Here is a 12649-nt window from a genome sequence, read left to right on the forward strand (position 1 = left end):
ATTATGCATGTAATATTCTCCATGATGTGGGAAATGACCTCCAGTTCCTTAGTTCAGTAAAAAAAAAACACCCAGAAACTGATCATTCTTGCCACTAGCAGCAACAAGATGTTAAAAAGATATATAAGGTATGTGTACATTAGGTATTTACAGACAAGCTGAAATAAAATGTTTATTGCCCAAGGTTGTGGTGTCATGTCAGTGTTTTCTCTTAGGAATAATTTGTGTACACTGAGAATTGGGGGTAGCAAAGATTATTGGGCTTAGATCCCTCTCCCTTTGTATTGCACCTTCTACAAAAATAATTCCTCAGCTGTGTTTTTGTCCTTGTGGCCAGGTAAGGGTGTCCTTCACCCTGAAATTCTAGTTGGAGGATGTTAAAAGAGTCTGTGTCTGGCCACACCAGTTATGGCAATACTGTTGTAGTTTGGGATGTGTGTGCCAAAATAAGGGCTTGTGTGAGCTTTTGCTGGACCCACAGAATAATTTCCACTGCAAGTATCTCTAAAAGGAATCATGATACCTTTTGTTAGATGGCACATGCAGGTGTGTTTAGCACAACTGATGACGATGACTGCAATGATCATTGTCATGCTATTTTGCATTTCCAGAATGTGCAAATTATTCAGATTATTTTAACATAAAGCAGGAGGGAAATTCAGCTTCCCACAGAATATTGTTTATGCTTGTACAGATGAATTTGATGAATATTATGGAAGCTATGCTGCTGAAGAACTTTCTCCTCTATTGTATCCTTTGCCAATAATATCTGCATTATTTGCACAAAATGTTTACAGGGCATACTAGATTTTTTTGGAGTGCCAGCTTGGTACAGCAGTTAAGATACATAGAGGATGTATGTGCATTCACTGTAAAGTGAACAGGGTTATTGAATCAGAGACCATTGGCCATCAAAATCAGCATTGTCTATTCTGACAGGCAGTAGCTACCCAGGGTCTTAGCGGCGATCTTTCACATCATCTACTTCTTGACGCTTTTAACTGGAAATGCTGGGAACTGAACTTCTATATGCAAAGCAGATGCTTTAGTACTGAGCCACAGCCCCTCCTCTGCCCAATATACAACATTTACTCAGCTAAGCAAATATTTCTGCAACCAGTTTGTGCAGCTCTCTTTCCTTCTATGGCTCTGAAAGTTGCTGGTTTTTCTAACTCATAAAGAATATTGTTATATTTATCTAGATTTCCTGTGGCCTCACAGAATATACTTCTGGTTGGATAGGTAAATCCAAAAGTACATTTTGCACAAGTTCCAAAAAGCCGAGTAGTGATTTTGTTCAAACACTTGATACTATAGTGATTTCATTAGGATTTCCCAGAGACTTACATTGACTTTTTACTGAGACAGTATTTGCAAATACCTGTTTGCTCGCTCAGGACAGATTCCTTGCCCACACAAGAACAGGAAGGCCTGAAAGATTACAATATACCAGGGCACGACTTCCAAGTATTCAAGGGGTTGCAAGTAAAAACAAACCAAAAGGCAGCTTCCTTCCCATAAACATGAAACTCAAAATATGCTGTATCAAGGGTTCCAGTTTGAGAAACTGCTGCATAGGTGTTAAACCATATTAGCTCCCAAAAAAGCCTTGTTTGGCCTACAGCGGATGTAAGGCTGCTTTGGTTGGTGCCACTATTGGTTAACATTACGAACCAGGGAGTTGCCCAGCTGTTTTCAAGTAATTTTATTTGGATTTGTTGCTTAATTTATTGCATTCATTCATTTGTACAATATTTGTTGTGATTTTAATGTTGTAAGCTGGCCCAAGACTCCTATAGGGACAGGGTGAAAGGGTACAAATTAAGTAAGTAAATACCATATTTCAGCATGAGGACCAAGTTTATTAGTAGCTGCGGTGAGGGGTGCTTCAAAGAGCAGAGCTAACACTACTCTAATTTTTTGCAGGACCATGAAGTTTCAGGTGGAAGGCAAGAGCACTGACGTTTCTGTAAGGAGGCCCTCTTATAGAGCACCTACAGTTGCCGAGAAGCCTGGAGAAAAGCAGGCATCTAAAGCTTTGGAGCCCCAGCCTGGTAAATAACATCCCATCAAGCCTCTGTTAAAGGGACAGGATATTTTTTCTCCAGGCAAGTTGGCAGCCATAAAGCTGGCTTGCTACCTCAGCTGACACAACTGACTTCAAATCGTTCGTGAACTAGGAACTATTTGTGTATCATTGTATTGGTCTTTAAGAGGCCCACAAAAGTGGCAATTAAATCTACATTGGGGTGGGATTGATTTACTTCATTTATTCCCCACCTTTCTCTCCAATGGGTACCCACCAAAGAGGTTTACATTCTCATCCTTGCTTCTATTTTATCCTCACAATAACCCTGTGAGGTAAGTTAGACTGAGAGCATGTGACTAGGCCAAGGTCACCCAGGAAATTTCCATGGCCAAGAACGGTTTCAAACCTGGGTCTCCCAGAACCTAATCTGGGCCTCTAACCACTGCACCACACTGGTTCTCTGGAAGAGACAGGCACACAAGCTGGAGCCCAGCTTTTCCTACTCACTGAGCTAATGGCAACCGTAGAAGGGAGGTTAAATGATGGGAAAACAGAGGAGGGAAGGGTTAAATATCCCAAAGTTCCTCTTCCCAGATCTTCAAAGCATCTGCCTGCAGGCTGCTAATCAGGGTTTATAAAAGTGGGCAGTCCTAATTGTGGATCTTGCAGGTCTTGTCTAGTTTAACTCTAATGCTATTCTTTTAATTGCACACCTTGTTCTTTCTCATTAATTTGGGTGGGTTATAGACATCTTCTTTCAATACTTGCTTTTGGACACCGCAAATCTCCACCTCACATCCCCCTCCCTTGAGTTAGGATGACTGCTATCTGACCAATCCCCAGAGCTACATGATAAAAGCATTCCTATGAAGTGATTCACGCCAAGCTTACAATTAGATTCCAACCAGTCAGTTTTAAAGGAACCCAACCAGCTGCCCATCTGGCTCTGAGGTGGACATAAGTGTTTAAGACAGAGAGCCAAATTTGGAAAAAAAAGTATTGCTATTCAGGGTATATGTACACATTTCTTTTTCCCTTTGTCGCTTCTGGTCAAACAGATTTTAGAATTTTTTTTTTTAAAAAAAACCCGAACTCTATTCATTGGGAGGTGAAAGCAAGCTATCTATCACCCATGGGATCAGTTCTAAACTGCTCTCATCTTTCCCCTAGTACATTTTTTTGTTTTTTTAAGTTCTGATAAACTTGCACTGATGTCCAAGTAAACTATTGTACCCATCCTTTTTTTCCTGAGGAATGGGGTCTGATAAACCAGGAGGTATTTGCTTTCTTTAATCAAAAATCTTTTAAATAAAGGCATTTGTAACGTTCAGGGATTGCCAGGCAAGGTTGCCTCTTTACGTTAATAGTTAACTGAACTACCTTTCATTAGTCCAATACAGGGCTGGTTGAAGGTCTGTCTGAATACACAAACAGCTTGATAGGTGGGCATGTGTCATTTCCTCTGTGTCTTTTCATCCATGTGAAACATCCCCTTGATGTCCACTCTCAGCTTTCCAGATCACACACTAAGGATGCAATGAGGCGCAAGTCTTTCCACTGCAATCACATTTGGATTCCTCCTCTTTGAGCTACCTGCATAGTCAAATATCATATCATACCTGGAGAATCTTTTGAGCTAAGATCCGTGTACTCAAATATCACGTCATACCTGGAGAATCTTGTTTGAACTGTACATAACCCTTGAACTAAACAAAAAAGTCTTTTACATTCTCTCGGTTGTTTTCTTTCCCCTTTAATAACCGCCACAATTTCCTTTATTATCAGACCCCCTTAAACTAATCCTCTCTCAGGCTGTTTCCAAGGGTTCTCATCAGCCTCCCTGTCATTGTCACTGCAAATGTAGACACACACTTTAGTGATGGAGCTTTGTCACATGGGAGATTACAGCATACTTTTCTGTCTTTTTTTCCTGTTTTTTCCCTTCCATGCATTTGGCCCTCGGGTGGTTACAGCTACCATGATTACTTCTGCCCCTCCCCCACCCCCCACCACTTCTTGCTGTTTTTCCTCATGCATGCACTGCTAAAAGTAGAAATAGATGTGGCAATAAATCACTACACTGTGGTTTGCCCTGCAATGCTCCTGCCCAAATGAATGCTGTTTTCCTATGGTCAGCCCCTTGCAAGGATCCTTGTGAGTTTAATAACTGCTGTATTTATTTAATAAGTGGCTTCTAGATCAAATCAAGAGTGACCTCTCTCTACAAGCTAAACTGAGGCTATTGCGCTTTGGACTTATTATGAAAAGACAAGAGTCACTGGAAAAGACAATAATGCTAAGAAAAAAGTTGAAGGTAGCTGGAAAAAGGAAAGACCCAACATGAGATAGATTGACTCTATAAAAAAGCCAGAGGCCTCAGTTTGCCAGACTTGAACAAGGTTTTTGAAGAGAGGCTGTTTTGGAGGTAATTAATTTACAGGGTCACTGTAAGTTGGAAGTGACTTGACGGCAATTAACACACCTATTTATTTACTTCATTGATACCTTACTTTTCTTTCCAGAAGGGACTCGAGCCAGTTTGTAACATGGTTATTTCTTCCTCCATTTTATCGTTACAATGACCACCCAGTGAGGTAGGTTAGGTTGTGACTGGCCCAAGGTCCCCTATTGAGCTTCCATGGCAGAGACGGGATTTCAAGCTGGGTCTCCCAAATCCTTGCCTGATGCAATGAGTACCACATCATGCAGTGGGGATGGGGGAGGAAGTTCCATACCATTGATAGAAACATCATCTGTTAGTTGAGGGATACTGTGAGATCCATGCCATGGACTGCGAGAAATTGAAAGTCTGGCCTAAACCACAGAACAGAACAGGGTCAGAAAACTGCATAGTGGTGTGTACCTTCATATACTGTGAGAAAACATTTCAGCCAAACCATCTCTACTTCTCCTTTTCTCTCACTTTGGTTGTTAAGACACAGCTGATTTATGGTGGCCCTGTAGGGTTTTCAAGGCAAGATATGCTGGGAGGTGGTTTGTATTGCTCACCTCCTAATCATGACCTTGGTATTCCCAGGCGATCTCCCATTCAAATATTACCCAGGATCAGGGCTGAGTGTGTATGACTGGCCCAAGGTTAGCCAGCAAGATTCCATGGTGTGAGTGGGACTTGATCTAGGTCCAACACTTTAACCACTACACCACGCTGGATCTACGGAGAAATAGTTCTTGATGACTCAAACAACTGAAGAAAACCTACAAGTCAAAGAGTAGTACCTGAGCTGCGTATCTTGCCCTTCACTGGAGAAGTGGGAACCCTACAAATGAAAGGGTGGGAGAGAATTGTTTCAAACAGCCCTGCTGGTACCATGGTTGAAATGCCGCTTCCTACGTGCAGCTTGTGAGAGAGCCGCATATAATCGCTTGGAATGAAAGCCATCCAACTGTGGTGCATTGCACATTTTCCAAGTTTTAATAGATACAGAAGTGAGTCCATTTTACTTAAGACTACACTGATTCCATTCTGTTGCAAGTCCCTTCTCGAGAGTGTGTTCAACTGGAGCATTTAAAATTAAACAAGAGTGTGAGAGACCATGTTAAGTAGAAGCAGCAGCAGCAATATCTGTGTGAGTGGGGAATGCAAAGAAATTACCAAGAGGGGCTATCATTTTACATAATAAATACATTCCATGAGGCGGTGTTCGTTATTTCCCCATGTCCACTGAAATGTTTATAGCTCTCTCTCTCTTTTGCCAGTTCGATTCTCTCAGGTTAACTAGCCTGATGACTTTTGGTCAGACCAGTCTTCAGAGGGTCTCCAAAGCAGCCCAGATGATCTTTTAGAGCCAATCAGCAAGGCCAGTCTGACAGTTCATCCTGCCACATACGCAGCAAAACCGTAAGAAATCTCCCGGGGAGCGTGTCAGGATGTTGACAGACTTCATGAAACTTTAGAACAGCTGTGCTCTTCTGTTACCTTGAAGAAAGTGAAAGAGGGAGAGGTTACTGCCTGTGGCGCAGAGCACAGAAAGCAGACACACAACTATCCCTCTAAATATAGAACAGAACCTCCCAGTCTAAATCTATCTCAGCAAAATCAGAGTCACAGCTATGGTTTTTCACAAGAGCAAATGCATACTCTAAAGAATAATCGATCCAAAAGCACCACACCTTCAGAATTAAAAATACTTAGCTCACAGCCTTAATAGGGCCAAAGATAGCCTTTCCTTTCTCTGTAATCTGGTTATACAGGGCAAAGGGGGAAAATACCTAATTTGTTACAGTGGCTTTTGCTCCACTTTTATTCTTGCTCGTTTCCATTCTCTTAGACTGAGAAAACGAAGAAAGGTTTGCAACGAAAGCCGTTTTTATATCAGATCTGAAAAATAGCTGCTTTTTTTCTGACACGGCAGTTCAATCTTGTGGTATTGTCACATGGTTTCCTTCCTATTAACACACATGCACAAGTAAACACACATACATCTTAATGTCCAGTCTACAACTAAACTTGTGGAATACATTCTCCACTACTTACTGCAGATTTCATACAATGGGTTCCCATGTCATACAATGAATTCGCAGGAGGCTTGAAAATTCTTATGAAGGATTTCATGTCAAGGGTTCAAAAGCAACGTTGCTTTTTAAAGACCCATCTTTCAGTCAGTCTAACCACATGACCTGAAAATCATCTTGGCCTTTGGCGTTTCTCGCCCCCCTCCCGCCCCCCCCGCCCGTGCCTCTGCTCCTTGGTCTCCATCTGCTAGTTGAAACTGGTCATTTAAGGAGTCTTCTGAATGCTTTTACTGAGTAAGGCTTTCAGGACAACGAAAAGCTTAGAAAGACCATCAAAAAGAACAAGTGCTGAAATTCACATAAAAATCAAAATCTTCCAAACTTTGGAAAAATTTGGCTAAAACATGTTGATGGTGTTTCCCTGACCATAAGCAGCAAAAAAAATTGAAAACCTAAATATATGTATATACTATAAAGAAAAACAATTAATACTGTTCAACTGAAACCTCTCAGATAAAAGGAGTGTATAAAGACCATCTAAATGCTCATTACAGATATAATCTGTTCAGGAATGAAGTCTGTACCTATGAAGTGAAGCTTGTTCTTAAGAACATAAGAAGGGCCTTACTGGATGCAACCAGCTACCTGTGTACTCTGGCACAGTGGCCAACAGCTATATTTAGCGGGCTAAAAAAAGTCATAGAGGCCAAGCCTTTCCCCAACGTTGCTATGTAGCACAGGTATTCAGGTTTATTTGGCTCTGTTAATGAAGGTTACTGTAAGTCATACTCTTTTCCACCGAAAGTTGACATTAGAATTGTATATTAATCTGCCATTTCCTGGACCTTTTTTGTTCAAGAATGCTCTGCTTAAGTCCTAGAGTCTTAGGGGCAGAACTAGGACCCAAGCCACTGATTGACCTCTTCTCCATGAATTTATCAAATCCCTTCTTTAAAGCAACCTTTGCTTGTAGCCATCGCTATATCCTTCAACAGTGAACTTCGTTAGCTGAATAAAGAAAGTACTGAATCTATTGCCCATAAACTTCATTGGAGGCCGTTGAGTTCCAGGATTTTGAGAGACAGAGGAGCAATTTTCTTTATCCACTCTATCACATGCACAATTTTCTAATCCTCTACCATGTCCCGCTGTGTATGTCTTCTTTTTTAAACTTTGAGTCCCAGAATCTTCAACCCTTCCTCCTTGGAAAGGTGCTCCATCATCTTGGTTTCTGCCTTTTGTACTTTTTCCATCTCCATTTTTGAGATACAGCAACCGAAACTGTGCACAGTATTAAAAAAAAAAGGCCACCCCAAAGACCTATATAGGAGCAATGTATTATTGACATTTTTATGTTCAATAGTGTTTCCAGCAGAGAGTTTGCCTTCCTGATTGATTTGGCACATTGAGTCAAGGGTTTCATTTTCATCATGACCCCAAGATCATTCCCTCTCAAGTTTCAACAAGCTCAAACCCCAATTAGCAGAGATGAATCTCCTTACACTCATCTATACCAAACTTCATCTACCCACTCACCAAATTTAAAACTAGAAAAAGGTCTTTCAACGTCCAATGCCTTTGAAAAATACTCCAGATTTAGCACCTTTCCATGACAAGAGACCCTCTGGTCAGATTAGCAGAGCTAATTGCCACTCTTTCTATGCCCTTGAATTCTGACTTAGTACAAAACAGTTTAAGAAGGTACTTCTGGATGTTCTGAAAGACTCTTACAGAGAACACAGGAAGTGAAGATAAGCCAAGGTTTGCAGTGACAGCCATTTAGTAATTTATATGTCAAACTTTACGGCTGGTTTGACGCATGCATATTCCATAGGGACATGAAGCCAAATGTGTCATTGAAAAATATTTGGTTATTTATTTATTTAGAAAATTTTCATGCTGCCTCTTCAAAAACCTGCTTGAGGCAGCTTACAAAATAAAAATAAAAAACATAAAACATTCAAAAATATAAATTAAAATGAAGCACTTAAAAAATCCCAACCCAGAATATATTGATAACAACAACATCTTAATGTGTCATGTCTCAGAAGATAACAGTCACAGAAACGTGAGGAGCAAAAACTACCAGGCCGCAGAAATCCACAACAGCCAATAGCAATTTTATCTACAAAAAGCATCACTGTGAGCCTGTAAGTTCTCTGGGCCTACATTTTCAGGGATCTGTGATGACAGCTCCTCCATAACCTGAAAACGCTTCACTGAATGGCACTGCCAGGTGCAACGATGGTATCACTGCCACAGAACAGGCACAATAATGTGATCACATTCCTGAGATTTTCTCCAACTATGCTCCAACTCTGCAATTGCTCAAAGCTGCTCAGTAAACCTTCTAGGCAGAGCACACTCCAGAGCAATTATGTCTACAATTATGTCACCATTGTATTGCACAGATCAACCAGGGCTGTAACAGAAGCAACAGATTTGTTGACCGGAAAAGCCAAAGAGATGTCAGAAAACTATCCTGACTAGCCCCCACATCCTTGCAAAGATTCTTGGTGTGAATTTAAACCTCACCAGGCTAAATGAAAGTCTTGTGGTGTTATATATACATTAGCACCCTCAAACTGTGAAACAATGACATTCTCAGTCTACACACATTCTCCATTAATAGCTCATTAACAAAACAAAAATCATTTAAATGCAGAAAAGATGGAGAGACTCCACCCTGGAGGCTCAGAATTCTAAGTCCAGTACTGCCAGAAACAGGAAGTGGTCTGTCAGCTATTTCCACACTGGCTTCATAGCCTTTTCTGCAATCCCTGAATGTACTTCTCTGGGAACAAGTGACCACTAGCATTTGTATTTGCCCCATTTTATTGAAATATCCAGCCTCTACTCACTCCAGCCCAAATTAAATTAAATTTTGTCAGCTTAATTTTGGTATTGTTTGGTATCCAAGAAGACTGTTATGCTATTTCCTCCCTTGAAGTATTTCAAGGTTTACTGTACATTGCTGTGATACCTTAAGTAAATCAAAGCACTCCCTAAAACAAACATCTCTTGTAAATCCACAGACATGAACAGTATCTCAATAGTACCATATAACCACAATCAAAAGATAAACATCACAAAGAGTAACTGCGGGGGGAGGGGGGGGACATAATATAGGAGACAGGCCCGGATGCTGCAACATACATCAGATAACAGGCATGACTTTTAAAAAGGAAGCCATAAACACAACATTTGGAAATATCTACACTATGTCAATTGTCACGGACCATTTTCCGAAGCTCACAACATTTTACAGAAGCATTGTCAAAACTGTATTCCCAAAACCTTGCAGTTTCTTGGAAATGTAAGAAAGATTTCTTACTGAGAAGATCAGCCATAGTAGAGAAGCTTCCCAGGCTGACAGCTTGCTCAATCATTTCCAGCCTTCTCCTGCAACACATGCAGGAATAACAGAGATTGCTGAGTGCATTTTAGGTCACATGCTCTGTGCCCTCTTATGTATACAATTATGTCTCTAATTCATCCCAGGTGAGAACTGGTGGTTCTTCTCCATTTCTGAACTTCACCTTGAAGTCTTTCAAAGGTTAACAATCTTATGTAGGGAAAAATGCAAAACTTTTCAGTTTTAACACTTGTTATTCATGTTTGTTTTTATAGAAGTTACTAACAGAGCAATTCTAAGCATTGCTACAACTCTCTAAGAGCAATGCTTTGGACTGCACTGTAGTTTTTCTAAGGACATTTAGGCACGCAGTGCTAACTCTGCAGCTGTTTGCTTAGCAATGGGGTTTTCCTATGGGGTTTTTTTTGTTTGCACAGAGTGTCTCCTGTGAAGTGTCCCTAGCGAATTTGATCTGCTATTTTGCTTGCCCCTCCACTTCCTCGTTACTTCCATGAAACTTCTATTTTGGGAGGTTGTTTCTCCCCACCCACCCTCACCCATCTTTGGTTTAGAATTCATTTGCTAGATCATGTCAATGTCCTGTCAATTTCACTAGATATACTGCATCAGCACTTTGCCTTCCGGTTTTTTTTAAGCCCTTCTGATTCTTCTGAAATAGTGGTCTGAAGAGGGGGAGGAACTTTTGTGTTGTGGGCAGGGGAACAGCAAGAAAATCAACTCCCCCCCCCCCCCCCCCGCTGATCTCCTTTGCTTTCCCTGTGAAGGGAGAGGAAATCACACTTTCAGAGTTCAGAGCTTTTAGAAAAGTTCAGAACTTTCAGAAACTGGGAAGGGGGGGGTGGTTTCTGATCTGAAAGAGGCGTGACTGCCGAAGTGGGGAAATGTGTGCCGATAATCAAACCTGAAGGGAATGTACACTCAATGTGAATGAGACCACATGTGCATATATGGCCTTTGTTGACAAGAAAAGGATTTATCTGTGTTGGTACTGACCAGATGATAACATCTGGGACAAGGGAAAATACCCCTCAGTCAAAGGTACAATGTAAATGTAACAACTGAATTCTCCACTTCAAGAGAATTCTGGGGACCCTTTGTTTCCCAAGCAACAAAGAAACTATTTTTGGGAGGTTGCCTGCCTAGTCTCTCCCCACCCACCCCCACCATCTTTGGTTTAGAATTCATTTGCTCAATCATGTCAATTTCCTGTCGATTTCAATTGCACAAACCATTTTTTTGTGAGTGGCTCTTGCATACCTGGAGTAACATTTAAATGATCAAACAATATAGGCATGGACAGATGCTCTGAGGCACTCCCATCACCTATGAATCATTTAAATTTGTTTCTGGCCATACAAGAGTGGCTTTCAGAAAAGATCCTATGAGGGATTTAAAGAGCCCTCAGGGTCACATTCACTTTGGTGAGATATGTAAAACCTGCCTGCAGTTAAGACTGAAGAAAGGGGAGGGAAAATCTGCACTCCAGGAAAGATAAAGCATAGAATCCTGTGGCCTTCCTTGTCTCTTAACCATACTTCAGATATTCCAACCATTACATCTGCAGTCCCAAGGAAATAGCTGATGACCACATTAAGAATCTGAAACATGCATTAAAAATGCAGCATCTTGCTTAGCTTGTTACAATCTAGCTTTTGGTGCCTTTTCCTCCCGTCATCAGTTAGGAATCCAGTACAAACACACTACAAAGGACTCAGACTCGACATATACACTACACTGTAAATATGCCACAGGCATGCAAAAATAACTGATCCATGCAATACTGAACACACCCACCCTCTTGTCTACATTGGGCTACTAAGCTTGCAACCCTACTATGGGAGCATTAGTGGCATGCCAATGCAACGTCTTACCAGGTTACAGATTTCTGGCCTTTAAACACTGCAAACACACTGGCAGAAGTCCCAATTTCAATCAGACATTGGGTATGTGCATCACTGCAGAAAAGTTATCCTGGTAGCCAGCATCATGTTTAAATTGTGCGCTAAACCACATGTTGAGGGAGAGGGACTAGGGAGGAAAGATGATGAAGGGGAAAGGAAGTAATTTACAAGAGCTCCTTGGACATATATAGTTTTCACAACCTGAATTCCAAGGAAGTTCCCTGAAAGATCCCTTGCAAGTTCCTTACATATTAAGACAAATTAAATTGCTAAATATAAGCAATCCTGAAAGTCCTGGAACCAGTTCAGTAATTAGGAAAGCTGTGAACTCAGGTTCATTTCAGCACACTTCTGTTCTTGCACCTCAGTGATAGGGGCAGCGCTTGTGGAAGATGAAGAGGGAGGGGGGCTCTGCGAGGAAGTAATGCCACAATATCCACCCTCTGAGAACTCCACTTTCTCTGAGGGAAATGATCTCTGTAGTCAGCTGGGAGAATTCTAAGCCGCATCTGGAGGTTGGCAACCCCAGATCTCAGACATGTTTATGAATTAAAGAGAAACTATGGTGAACTCTCCTCCAACAATCCCTATCTTCCCCTCAGACTAATTTCAGCATAAACATCTGTACCTCTTACCCAGTAGAACTTTCATCATATATTACACTGCACCACCTCAAAGTTGGCAGCCAAGTTTCCAAGCCTGACACTGCTGTGTCACTCATCTTGCCTTTCTTACACTCCTAGTGATCTGCCTGGCTACTAAGAATTTGTTTAACATCCACCCCTCCCTCCCCAAATTCTTAGGCTACCTTGATACACAAACAGAACATACACCTTCAGGCAACTTGCTGTCTTACCGGGTTCTATTGCA

General features: G+C 41.3%; 1 protein-coding gene across 4 annotated transcripts in view; it reads right to left on the reverse strand.

The window, feature by feature from the left end:
- Nucleotides 1-5439: 5439 nt before the first annotated feature.
- Nucleotides 5440-12649, reverse strand: part of PWWP2B (PWWP domain containing 2B) — a 34371-nt gene continuing 27161 nt past the window's right edge. For all 4 annotated transcript variants that reach the window (XM_048506675.1, XM_048506678.1, XM_048506677.1 and 1 more), the window contains exon 4: nucleotides 5440-5966. The gene's annotated coding sequence lies outside the window, so the exon portion shown is untranslated. The remainder of the gene's footprint in view (nucleotides 5967-12649) is intronic.

The sequence above is a fragment of the Sphaerodactylus townsendi genome, linkage group LG08, assembly GCF_021028975.2.
Source record: "Sphaerodactylus townsendi isolate TG3544 linkage group LG08, MPM_Stown_v2.3, whole genome shotgun sequence".
Classification (NCBI taxonomy): Eukaryota; Metazoa; Chordata; class Lepidosauria; order Squamata; family Sphaerodactylidae; genus Sphaerodactylus; species Sphaerodactylus townsendi.